A 13,774-nucleotide genomic window follows, 5' to 3' on the forward strand; every position below is an offset into this window, starting at 1 on the left:
TGGTCAGTTTGGGGGCAACATTTTTCAGTATGTGAAGCTTGGGAGTGAAAGAGAAGTATCTTGACTCAACTGAAATACTACCAGTGACTCTAAAGAAAAAGTTATGGATTTGCTTTTAATTGCTTTAATTGCTACACAATTCTCCTTAGTTACTCTATGAACTTGTAAGAATCCACCCACGGTAAAAGTCGGATTTGACACATTGTGAGAATTGTTATGAGGATTACAATTCTTTGTGTCCCAAATGCAAAGTGCTTCCAAAACATTTTATAAAACGTTGTTTCATTTAAATATCTCAACAAGGAAAAAAAAAAAATCTAACCACACAAGACTGGAAATCTTAAAAGTAATCATTATCCTATGAAAACCCCCAAAGGTACTTAAAAACAATATAAAATGTAGTATAAGTATCTATACTATTATCTTTGGAACTGAAGCAAGTAGCATGTGCATGTTATCCTTTGTGCTGAATTAATTATGTAAAACAACGAAGTTCAAAACATGAGTATAGTTATTGTGTGATGAATTGCCCAAATTACTTAAGTGGTTAACTCAAGCCTCTACTTCATTTGTTTGTAGAGTTCTTCTGAAGAGCTTATTTCTTACGCAGACTATGCAGAACACACACCTGTCCTTATTGAGTCAAGGCCGGCCTGGTGAACCTCCATTACTGTCCAAGGCTGGAAAGCTATGGTTTAGAGGCTGTTGAGGTCACCAGAGCTGTTCGCCTGGGCACCAAATGCTCTTCCGTTTCTCTGTATCTCAGCTTACCACTCTAGCTGCCATCTCCTGGGACCATCACTGGGTCTTTGTGGCTTCTGAGTTTTTCCTCACTGTAAACACAATTGGCTGAGTTTAAGGCCCAAGTTGACCGCCACCTCTTCTATAGAGGAAGTCCCCTGTGTGACCCTCTGTTCAAAACTTGGGCCATTGTCTTGCACTTCTGCGCTCTGTTGAGGTTCTGGTAGGTAGGAACCTGACCTCCCGACCTCCCTGACCTTGGGCTAAGAGGAAAGGGTGTTGTCATTCTAAGTTGTCATCACACATCCCTTAGCCCTAGTGATGGTCTTGCTCAGGACTGTCCATTTTAGTTTTTCGTCTCCTGTGTTCCCATGAGATGGAAATAATGGGGCCAAGTCTCTTTGAAAACTTCTATTTGAGATACAGCAAGACTTCATGTTATTTTAAAGAGAGAGAAGCTTTTCGAATATTTGAGTGGATAGTTTGGCATATTAATGCTAATACTGAAAACAGTGTAGAATCAATCTTCATCATTTTAATTTCTCTCTTTCCAATAAATACCTGTTTAATTTAAGTTGGTACTTCAAAAAATGCCCCATTCATACAGAGTATGAAATACGCACACCCTGAAATACATAATATGAAGTTAAGAAGTGTGTGGCTCCTGTTACTCTTGACCGTGACAGTGCTTGGTTTCGTACTTTGATTACTGTAAACATCTGAAATAAAACAAATGTACTCCAGCTTGTGAAATCATTTTAATTGCTTTCTTAAATTGTTTTTGTTCCATCCATAATTATATTTTAATGTCACATTTCGCTAAATACTGTTGATTATGTGGAGCTCTGATGAGTGTGTATATGTAATAAAAATAAGAAGAGGGAATTTAGATTCAGGAGGGTCAAAAAAAATAAACTTGCTTAATTCTGAATTTCCAGCTCTTTGATGATTTGCTTGTAAACAGGATAATTTTTTAAATTGCATTACAAAATGTGGTGCATGACTTGAGCCACAGTTGCTATTCTCATGTCAGTTACTTTTATTTTACTCTGTATTTTTCCTTCTTGATGTTCTTTATGTTCTGGTCTTTTAATCCCTGTCCTCAGAGCTTTTTCATGCCTTAGCTGTGGCTCCCGTCTCCCCCTCCCCCCCTTTTTTTAAAAAAATTTTTTAAGTAAGGAAAAGCACTTTTATGTATTTATTTATTTATTTATGGCTGTGTTGGGTCTTCGTTTCTGTGCGAGGGCTTTCTCTAGTTGAGGCAAGCGGGGGCCACTCTTCATCGCAGTGCGCGGGCCTCTCACGATCGCGGCCTCTCTTGTTGCGGAGCACAGGCTCCAGACGCGCAGGCTCAGTAGTTGTGGCTCATGGGCCTAGTCGCTCCGCGGCATGTGGGATCCTCCCAGACCAGGGCTCGAACCCGTGTCCCCTGCATTAGCAGGCAGATTCTCAACCACTGCGCCACCAGGGAAGCCCCCCCCCCCCCGCCGTCCCGTTTTTTTAAGTCAGTGCTTATTGGGAACTTTGGGCCAGGTAGGTGCTAAGTGTCAGGTGTTTTCCAGACATTGCTCTAACTACTTAATTATGAGAACCCTGTGATGAAGGTATTAGTATCCATATTTTACAAATATGCAAACTCAAGCCCAGAAAGTGAAGTAACTGCAAGGTTACCCTGCTGGTTAGTGATGAGAATTGAATACAGGTCTGACTTCCAAAGCCTGCACTTGACTCATTACCCTGTACATGCCTCTCTGAGCCAACTTTGGGTGTTCGGTAAAGCAAGAGTGACAGTCTTAGTCTCATGGGGTTTTCTGGAGGCACAAATGAGAAAAAGAATGCAGAACAGCCTTCTGTACTGTCTATGAGCAGTGTGGGCACTGCGTGTACAGCGTGGGTAATAAACTTCCCCTTTCTGGGTTATGGGTAACAGTATCTCCCACTGGGCACGCGTTACCCTGCCACCCAGCATGCATCCGGCTCTGGGTTGTTATGCACTGAGGAAGTGCAGATAAACTGGAAACGCCTAATTAAGCAGGAAAGCGGTGGTGAGGAAAGGCATGCCTTGAGAGCCTTATACTTCATGCTTTTTATCATCTGATAGGTGGGACCATCCCTAAGGCTATGGCAGGGCAGGTGACTGGGTGTTAAGCAGGGTACCGAAGAGCTCGCCGTGGAACCCGTGCATCATATTGCCCTCTAGGCACCTGGCCTTCGTGTTTCAGGCAGTCATATGCAATCCCTCTGCTGGAAAAGCTGGCAGATCACACCTGGGTGTCCAGAAGCCTCCTCCCTGCCACCTGCACTGTGGTTCTCCAGAGCCCTATTGGTGGTAAACAACCAATGTTATGAATGTGTGTGTGTGTGTGTGTGTAATTTCCAATTTATTTCAAACAAGTACTCATAAAATACAATCAAAATGGATTACTAGAAAAATGACTTTTTTAAAAAGGCATATAAAACGCAAGCCAAAATATTTTATGAGGAGATTCAACAGCAATAAATACATTCAACAGAAATAATACATTTCCAAAAATGTCAAGGCAATGCCAAATTGCTCTAAGTTTCTAAGCACTTATTCTCAATTTCCTGTCCTTATCTCATTGCTGTTGGGTAACAGTTTACAGACCAGTACCAGCCTGCAGAGGACACTTTGAGAAGCTGGCCCAGAGCTCACCCTGATTGAGGCTGGCAGTACGTGTGTGGGTGCAGGTCCTCCTGCCAAGGTCTGGGCTGGTGCCTGCTGCCGTCAGCCTGTGTGTGGAATGCTTAGGCGTGGAGGAATGCCAGTCCCTTGCTGTCCTCCATCATAGCTCTGCCCTTGAGGCTTGGTCCCTGCCTCAGCTCCTGGTTCCATCCTGTTTTCTCTGGGTCCTAGAGCTCAGCCCTGAACCCTGACTGATGTGCTGTGGCACTGAGAGGGTCTTACCAGTATTCTCCCCCAAGGCCTCCCCATTCTGCTGTCTGGATGTACAGTCGTTGGCAGGATTCCAAGATAACTCATCAGTTTCTTATTGCTGCCGTAACAAATTATTACACATTTAGTGGCTTAAAACAACAGAACTTTATTCTCTTAGAGTTCTGGAAGCCAGAAGTCCGAAATTAGTCTTGCAGAGTAAAATCTAGGCATTGGCAGAGCTGGTTCCTTCTGGAGGCTCTAGGGGAGAATTCATTCTTGCCTCATCCAGCTTCTGTGACTGCCAGCATTCTTTAGCTTGTGGCCCCATTAACCTCTGCTTTTCATTGTCATATTGCCTTTTCCTTTTCTGTGGTCAAATCTCCTTCTTAGGAAAACACTGTGATTACATTCTGGCCCGCCCTGATATCCAAACTCATCTCCCCATCTCCAGATCCTTATCTTAATCACATCTGCAAAGACTCTTTTGCCATATAATAACATTCACAGGTTCCAGGGATGAGGACCTGGATTTCTTTGGAGGACATTATTCAGCCTACCATCTCCAGATTTGGGGATTCATGTCATTGTCATCTGACCCACTGTATGTTTTCCTTCTGCTGTGTACCTCCTCCCCTCCCCCATACACACTGGGCCATCTACCAGGTGGAATCATTTCTAGGGTCTGAGGTTTTCAGAGTCTGGGGGCACTGGTGTGGCAGCTAATAATTATTGAGTAATTTGCGTTCTAGATATTCTGCTCAGGACTTTGTAGATTGGCCCGTTTAATACTTGTGACAACCCAAGAGATTCTGTGGCATCCGACTTGGAGATGAAGAAATAGACCCTTAAGGAGGTTAGATAGTTAATTGCCCCAGGGCCCTTGGCGAGTAGATGGGGGAGCTGCATGCAGTCCCAGGCAGTGTGGCTCCACAGTTGGAGTTCTCACCCCTACGCCAGGCTGCCCTTGGACAGCGGCAGACCCTGAGATGTGGGCTGCAAGCACGTCTCCTCCCCGCAAGCACCAGCCATGTGGCAGAGCTAGTGCCCTAGCCTGGCCCTGTAGTCCCAGCTTCCTTCCTTTCCCCTCTGGCCCGTGGGATGTATCTTCCCAAGAAGGGACAGCCAGGAAGAGCTCTTCCACTCTCTCCCAGAAGGACACCAGGAGCTCCAGGACCAAATGACCGACTGACGGTGAGAAGAGCCCCTACTCTTCCAGGTAACCTGGCTGTCACCTGCCCTTTGGACAGGAATAGAGCTGGCAGTCAGCCAAGGCTGGCTGAGTTTGAATTTGTTTGCTGGTCCTGTCATGACATGTCATGAAGCATTCCTGGCTAGAAGTCAGACAGGAGAGAGCGCTGGAGGGCGTTCTCACACCCTGTGCTCCTGAGAGGCTGCCCTGCCTTTCTGGCGGCCCTGGGACTCTCTGGGGCCCTTTGCTTCCGTTTAGGAGGCAGTGCTGGCAACACTCGCTGGTACAGCAGCAACTGGAGTTTTGGGAAAGGCTGTTAGGCTGTGAGTCATCTTCCCTGACAGCAAATTCTGAGTCCTGGTGGAGCAATGTCCAGCAGACTCAGGAAAGTTAGAAATCGAGAACTCCGCCTGGTAGCGGGGGGCAGGAGCCAGGTGTGGCAGGAGAGCCAAGCTTCCTCCGAAGGCTTCCTGGCTCAGCCTGTGCTGAATCCCCAGTTGGTGGAACCATAAAATGCCAAGCAAAGGGATGTGTCATGAGAATTAGGACCTAAACTGTAGACTGACCTTAGAAAATGCTCACTGTGGGCTCCTTTGCAGGACGTGCCTGCCGCAGAGCTATCCAAGCTGGGCCTGCAGCATCAGGAAGCCAGATAAACACTACATTCTCCCAGACTAGGAATTTATTAAATTCCATGTAATTTAAATATGTTTTAATAATAAAAGTGTGGATAGATTATTGATGAGAATACAAGTTTTTTGCATATCTTTTACATTATGTAAGTGGTTTATTTTTTAATAGAGTTTGTTTTTTTTAAATAAATTTATTTTTGGCTGCGTTGGGTCTGTTGCTGCACGTGGGCTTTCTCTAGTTGCGGAGAGCGGGGGCTGCTCTTCCTTGCGGTGCGCGGGCTTCTCATCACGGTGGCTTCTCTTGTTGTGGAGCACGGGCTGTAGGCGCACGGGCTTCAGTAGCTGTGGCTGGCGGCCTCTAGAGCGCAGGCTCAATAGTTGTGGCGCACGGGCTTAGTTGCTCCGCGGCTTGTGGGAACTTCTCGGACCAGGGCTCGAACCCATGTCCCCTGCATTGGCAGGCGGATTCTCAACCACTGCACCGCCAGGGAAGCCCCCTCCTATTATTTTTTATTATTACTCAAGGACCCATACCTCCATCTCAGCTTTAGCAAGACAGCTCAGTGGTCCAGAGGATCCTTCTTAGTTTATGGAAATTGTCCTTGATTTACCTAACCATATACAAAGGTCACCTCTTACTCACTTTCCCCTGCCCTCCTTCATTGCTTTAGTTTTTCCTCTAGATTTTTACATTGCCACTTATATCTTGTCTTTGCCTAATAGGTAAGTCCACACTGAAAGACATATCTTCTGGTACAGTGGCTTCAGAGACTGCTTAATTAGTCTGCCTCCTTTCATGGCTGGATATATATATTATGTCAGATTCTGCAAAAGGCTTTGGAGAAGAAGATATAGAGGAAAATGATAAAATGGGGCATTTGAGGAAATTTTTAAACTCATGATTAGCCCCTTTATTTAAAAATAAGTCATAAAAAAAAAAAGTCATAATCTCTTTCAGAATTTCTAACAAAGGCTTTTAACTTTTGTGGTTTATCTGCCATTCTCTCAAGCACATGGTATATATTTATAGGTCCTTATGTTAAATTATAAGCAGAATCATGAGGTAGGGAATTGGAGATAAAGCTGACCACAAGTTAATCTACTCCAACATCTTCTCTTTAAAAGGCCTGCAAATGTGGTGTTCTTTGCTTCTGTTTTTGAAGGGAAAGCATTTTGGTGACTACCAGGAAGAAGCAGTGGGGGCAGGGTGGAAGTATCATTGGCCTGGCAGCTTGGAGACCTTGATTTTATCCCACTGTGACATCTTACTTGTGTACGACCTTGAACATAACAGTACCCTCTTAGGCCTTATTTGGCAGTCTGTAAAATGAAAGAGTTAAAGAAGATGACCCCTTGGAAGCCTTCCAATTCCGAAATTGTTGGAAATCATCCTTCAGGAGATCAATATCTAGGAGACTATGTTGTAATAACGAAAGTGAAGATATAAAGCAGTTCTTGGTTTTCTGTGATATTGGAGGGAGAAGGGTGGTAAAATTAGCTAATATAGAAGTAGACATTTGTGTTTTCATGTAAGCAAGTCACATGTTTTGGGACTACATTTTGATGCAAGCTAAAGAAAGAGCTTATGTTATGATGATCCAGCTTATTAAGTTAAATTACAAATGTTTCATTTCTGGCTTACTGTGGGGCTCAGTAAGGATTTTCCAAAAGAATGAATGAGAAATGATCGTAATGATATGTATCATTTACCACCTGCCTGATGTGCCAAGCACTGGAGGTACATCCATGAATAGCACAGACCTGACATCTGCCCTCTCCAAGAGGCATGTGTTATTACCCCTTAGTTACATACAGGGAAAAGGAATTCCAGATTTGGCGTTACATTGAAAACTGAACAGCAACGCTGGCAGCTTTCGTTCTCCAGAAGCCCACATTTTGTGCCAAGGAGCAGAGTAATCTTCCATTTACCAAGGGCTTCTTCAGCTTTTTAATGATATATTAAACATCCAGTCACCAAATATCTGTGAGTCTTGGTTGTAGCAGATGGATTTGGGCATTGGGTGCTGGAATGCATCCTGTCGCAGCTGATCATTTACTGGTTCTCTGACTGTGGTTGGATGGAGTTGGCATTTGTCTCCTAGGGTCCTCTTGCCCTCTGGTTGGATGGAGTTGGCATTTGTCTCCTAGGGTCCTCTTGCCCTCAACAGTTTGTGGTAATGGTGACAAAATTATAACATGATAAATACAGGCATACCTCTGAGATATTGCAGATTCCTGTCCAGACCACTGCAGTAAAGCGAATCACAATAGTGTCACTCGAATTTTTTTGTTGCCAAGAGCATATTAAAGTTGTGTAAAAAGCTTACACTATACTGTAGTCTGTTAAGTGTGCAGTAGCATTATGTCTTAAAAAACAAAGTACATAGCTTAATCAATAATACTTTATTGCTAAAAAATACTAATCATTATCTGACAATGCAGGGCTGGCACAAACCTTCAATTTGTAAAAAACAAAACAAAACAAAACAATATCTACGAAGCACAGTAAAGTGAAGTGCAGTAAAATGAGGTATGCCTGTATTATGGTAGATGTATAAACAGAAGAAAGAGGACAGCAATTTAAAGAGTCTCCAAAACATTTTAAGGTTCTACCCATTTAAGGTACCCAGACCCAGGAAGGCATTTGGTGTGTGTTATGGGATAAGAGTCACTGGGACAGTTTTTCTCTCCCTCCAGAAAGGAAAATACTGATTTCCCCAGACCTTTAACAGCAACTGGGGTTTATCATTGCAAAATCTTTGGAATTTGATGAGTAAAAGTGGAATCTAGTTTTGAAATCAATCCAAAAAAATTGTTTTGGATTGCCAGAGAGGCTGAGCATTGTTGCATAATTTTTACAGCCTATTTTTGTGTGTTTGTTTTGTGAATTGCCTGTCCTTTCTTTACTGTCACATTTTTAATTGGGATGCTTGCCTTTTTTCTAATTATCTTATTAGAGTTTTTACAAACTCTTATAAGGATGCCAACTCCTTTTCCATCATATATTACTAATATTTTTTCTTTTTTTTGGTATTTTTATATTTATTATGCTTTTTATATATTTATTAGTAAAACTCCAACAATCATTCCTTCAGTGTTTATGTCTTTGATGTTATTCTTAGCAAGGCCTTTAAGGCCCTTGAATGATATAAGTGTTCACTTATATATTTTGTCAATATTCTCATGGGTTTTTTAAATTTAAAATTTTAATCTGTCTGGAAGTAATTTGGATATATGTCATGATGCATGGAGCTAACTTAATTTTTTCCCACATGTTAACCAATTATACTATCATTCTTGAAATTATTGAATTATCAACTTCTTCCCCACTAATATAAAATGACACTTTTACTATTTACTAAAATCATACTTCTAAAACAGCATGGTTGTAGCAGAGAGGTCAATGAAAGATAACAGAAAGCCCAGGAACTGAGAAAATATACATATATATTCATATATATATATATTCTTGTGTGTGTGTGTTCCTAAGCTTTCTGTTTTCTTTCATTGACCTCTCTGCTACAACCACACTGTTTTGGTAGTTGTATCTTTGGAGTCTGTTGGTACATCTTGCAGAGCAAAATAACTCTTCCTTCATAATTTTGTTAGCCAGTTGCTGCCATTTATTCTTATACATGGATCTGAGAATTTTACAAATTAAAGTTGGTGTCAGGATATTTATAGTAATTAATATATTGATTTAGGGGAGACGACACTTTTTAAATACTGACTTCCCATCCGGAAGGCACATATCATTTCATTTATTTCAGTCTTCTTTGAGGACACTCAGGTAGTCTGGTGTATGATATCTTATGTGAAAGCACAGGCTCTGAAGTCAGGGAGTCTGAGTTCAAATCCAAACTGAGCTGTGTATTTACTTGTATAGTAATGAGCAATTTTTTTCCCCCAGTGACTGGAATATAGCAGGCAGTCAGCAAACATTTGTTCAAGAAATTTTTTTTTGACAACCAGGGAGAATTAAGCGAGAGGGAGAGAAAGAAGGAGAAGGAGAGATACTGAGAGAGAGAGAGAGAGATACTGAGAGAGAGAAAACAGCCTTTTGTCAGCAATCCTAGCAAAATCCTGTGCTAAAACTTTGATTGGACCAGCCTAAGTCACTTGACTACCTCTAGCCAGTCACTGTAGCCAGGGAAGTCAAATGCTTAGCCATATTCATATAAATTCACATATTTTTCTTTAGAACCACATAGCTCCCCAAACAGGAGTCAGTCAGTGACCCCTGGGAAGAGAGGAGGAGGGAGTGGATGTTGGGGAGGCTATCAAGAAAGAAATTTTAAAAATGAATGTTGAACTTTATCAAAATGCCATCTAGGCATCTCTTGAGATGACCAAGTATTGGTTTACTCTTATTGATGATGGTGAGTTATATAAATAGATACCCTAATATTAAGGTAGGAGAACAAAACCTACTTAGCTGTGCCCTGTGGCAGTACCAGAGGTTCTGGGAGAACCAGCTTGTTTTCCTTTTTCTTCTCTTTTTTCATCTTCTGGGGCTTCTGTGGACTTTCCTGCCTCTCCTCAGCCCTCTGATACTGGTGTCTCCAGAGTTCTGTCTTTGGTTTCCTGCTCCGAGTGGTGGCATGGTTTTCACTGCCTCTCCTCTGAGCTTCCTACACATATACCCCACAGCCTGACAAGTTGCATGGCCCAGAGGCATCTCAAACTCTGCCCGTCCAGCACGTAACTCATCAGCCCTCATAAGCCTGCTTGGCCTCTTGTATTCTTGACAGCTCCAGCCAGTCACTCAAACCAAAATCCTTGAACTTCCTCTCTTTATCCTCCGTTGCCCACACATGTCTCAGTTGACTTTATGCCCTGCGTTAGCCTTGAATTCATCCTCTTCTACCCCCCCACGCTGCTCCTGGTGCAGGCGCCCATCTCCTCTTGTCTTTACCAGTCGTTCTCAAATTTTAGCGAGCATTGCAGTCATCTGGAGGGCCAATCGGTTCACGCATTGCCGCTCCCACCCCCAGAGTTCCCGACTCAGCAGGTCTGGGGTGGGCCTGAGGGTTTCCATTTCCGGTAAGTTCCAGGGCTGCTGCTGCTGGTTCAGGGACCACACTTTGAGAACCACAGACCCGGATCATTGCAGCAGCAGCTCCTTCCTGGTCTCTGGTCTTCCAGTCTATCCACGCTTAATCTAGCCACACTTCAGCCAGAAAGATCCAGCTCACTACTGATCCAGCAGTGCTACCGTAAGCCTAAGCTTCTCACCATGGCAAGGCTGCGGGCCGGCTCCTTCCTCCCTGGTCAGCCTTGTCATCCCCAACCACAGAGCCACGCTGCGCGGGGCTGTCCACAGGAGCTCTGTTCTTGGCCTTTCCTCGTGGTGTTCCGTAGGCCAGAAATGTCCCTTCCACGGTTTTCACCTGCTTCAGCCTCACTCCTCCTTCATCATTGAGCTTTCCTGTGATCGCCTGGAAATTTGCCTGAGTTCCCAGAGGGAGCTTAATGCATCTTGCCTGAGTTCCCATAGCACCCTGCAGGTACCTCTGGCTTATTTCTTCCCACCATTATTGAGCTGTTTGCAGAGCGCTGTGTCCTCAGATGAAGGTATTTAATGCCTTGAGTACGCAGAGGCTCATCAGAAGACGCAAGTGGGCAGAGCTTTAGAGCAAGAACGAAAGGGAGCCTTTCGCTTCCATTCCACTGTGAGACAAGAGTGTGTTTTTCAGCCTGCTCTCCAGCCAAGAGAAGAGGGACATGTGCGGGAATCCAAGATAGGCTGTGAGTTGGAACCACATTTTTAACGAAATGTACTTTGATTGAATAGAAAACGGTCTTTGTGGACTTAAGTGATCTTTTGCTGTGTTTGGGAGCTCTCTGGCATTTTTCCTCCCCAGTGGACACATTCACTGGCTTCCCCTTTCTGACTCTCTGGGTTTCTGGGAGAAGGAGGAGATGCTGCCCTGGGCGCCCCTCCTCAGCTCAGCCACACACCCATAAACAGGCCACTTCCACCCTCACGGTGCTCCCCTGGCCTCCTCCCTAACTCTTAAAAAATACTAGTTTTTAGAAAGAAGTAAGGTTTTGGGGTGTTGACACCTTGGCTTTTGATGGAAGCCACGGTGGACCCAGAGGGCCAAGCCCAGTGGAGACCTGCCCCCAACGTGTGCACCTTCGTTAGATAAAGGGGAGGGGCACAGGGCTCGGGGGTGGGGAGTGGGGGGACCTTCAAGGTATTCCCTGCTGGTCTCGGGGGCGGGTGTCCATATGCTAAGCTTCTAAAAATGTTGAGGTTCTAATTGTATAGTGCTTCACTTAGGTTTTACGTCTTTAGGATGGCAACTGTGCATATGATGAATAACTGTTTGGAAATCATTGTTTTTGCCAGCTAAGTAAAATTCCTTTTCAAAAAAGTGGGCATTTGCATTTTGCGGGTTACTTCTCCTGAGTTTGTTACTTTTAAATGGGATTCGTTGAAATGGGATTAGCTTTTAAATGGAGTCAGCATTCCACGCGGATTCATCACCCCTGAGGTCCACACGGTCCGTGGACTCAGGGTCTGACGGTGACAGTTCACCCAGTGTGAGTGGCCCCGATACACCAGAGTCAGGAAAGCGAGTGTGGTTCAATTCTGGTGTGGTGCCAGATGTGGCTAAAAATCCAGTGTTGCTTCAGGGTCACCCGGGCCCTAGTGTGAGATTCTCCTGGAGTCAAACAGGGAAGACATTTGGCTACTGGTCCTCTAAGGCGGTTCTAGCTTTTCAGTGATAAAACTGAGGACAGAGGCAGCATAGATAATTGAAATCCACAGGATATCTCTAAAACTCATTTTTAGCAGGTGGTTTCTGTTTCCTTGCCCATCAAATCTATTTACCAGAACTGCTGACCATGTAACAGAACTGACGGATTTGAATATCATCCCTCTCCACTTCGTCCCATCTTCATTTAATGTTAAGGAGAAGGCATATAGCAGGATGGAAGGGCATCAGAAATGCTTGGGTTTTTCCACAGTCCGGGTAATTGCCTTCTGAATAATCAGAGATCGACATTCTTTGCTCATCCTCTGTTACACAATGTAATTTTGAGTGCTTGAAGTCATCTGGCTGTTTCTATCATCAGTAATATTCCTAATAAAAGGAAGGAAGTTAGTTGAGGGATGTCACGTTTTTCAGTTGCCTTTAAATTCCTCTGTTCTCCAGATCACGCCCTGGGTTTGACCTTTGGAATCTGGGAATGGTTATGTTGACACACATGCCTGGCCCAGTGACACTGCAGCTGAGTTGCTAGGTTAATGAAAGCTTGATGCCTTGATTCTTGCGTGGCATGTATGATGTAAAGCTTTTTGACATAATCATAATATTGTAGTGCAATTAGGGTTTCCCTCCCCCCCCCCGCAAAGCTAATTCTCTCTAAGGCTTTCTTGTGCTAGCCTCCTTCAGGTGTACTCACCATTTCATGGATTGTATTCTAGACCTTCCCCCCGCCCCCATTTAAACACATAGTCTGTTTCAGACAGTTCTTTTCTGATGGCTGTAGATGAAATGACTCCAGTGTTTAAATAATTTCTCTCTCTCATCTGATATTTATGGGGAGTGGGATGGTTTCTCCATTAGACTATGCTGGCCACATTTTCTGTGTGTGGATCTGATGGCATCTTGGATGTCTTCTGCCTTTTATTTATTTATTTTTTAATAAATTTATTTTATTTATTATTTGGCTGCTTTGGGTCTTCGTTGCTGCATGCAGGCTTTCTTCTAGTTGTGACGAGCAGGGGCTACTCTTCACTGCGAGGCGCAGGCCTCTCATTGTGGTGGCTTCTCTTGTTGTGGAGCACGGGCTCTAGGCGCACAGGCTTCAGTAGTTGTGGCACACGGGCTCAGTAGTTGTGGCTCATGGGCTCAGTAGTTGTGGCTCACGGGCTTAGTTGCTCCGTGGCATGTGGGATCTTCCCAGACCAGGGCTTGAACTCGTGTCCCCAGCGTTAGCAGGTGGATTCTTAACCACTGCGCCACCAGGGAAGCCCTTTATTTTTAAGTTTATTTTTAATTACCATTTCAGCGCTAACCAGAGGGTGGATCTGTCCTTTGTAACTGTGGTGTTTTCCAGGCATGGTGGGATATATCATCCTCTTCTCCACTCACCCAGTAAGAGTCACTGAGTGTAGTGACAATACTTCTTAAGAAAGCACAGCCTTGTCCCCAACAGTGACAGTGGAGAATGGGAGAGGGCAGGGGGCATCATAAGACACCGTGCTGGAAAGCCCATCACGGCGTCTGGTCCAGCGCCTCGGGGCGCCTCTGGGTCGCATCTTGCTTTCATTGGCTCTGACTGCGTCGGCTGTGACACCCG

At 44.2% G+C, this 13,774-nt stretch overlaps 1 protein-coding gene across 11 annotated transcripts in view; it reads left to right on the top strand.

Moving 5' to 3' along the window:
- PDE8B (phosphodiesterase 8B) overlaps window positions 1–13,774 on the top strand; it is a 328,186-nt gene that overhangs the window by 151,360 nt on the left and 163,052 nt on the right. The window lies entirely within an intron of this gene.

The sequence above is a fragment of the Balaenoptera borealis genome, assembly GCF_965194805.1.
Source record: "Balaenoptera borealis genome assembly, chromosome: 2".
Classification (NCBI taxonomy): domain Eukaryota; kingdom Metazoa; phylum Chordata; class Mammalia; order Artiodactyla; family Balaenopteridae; genus Balaenoptera; species Balaenoptera borealis.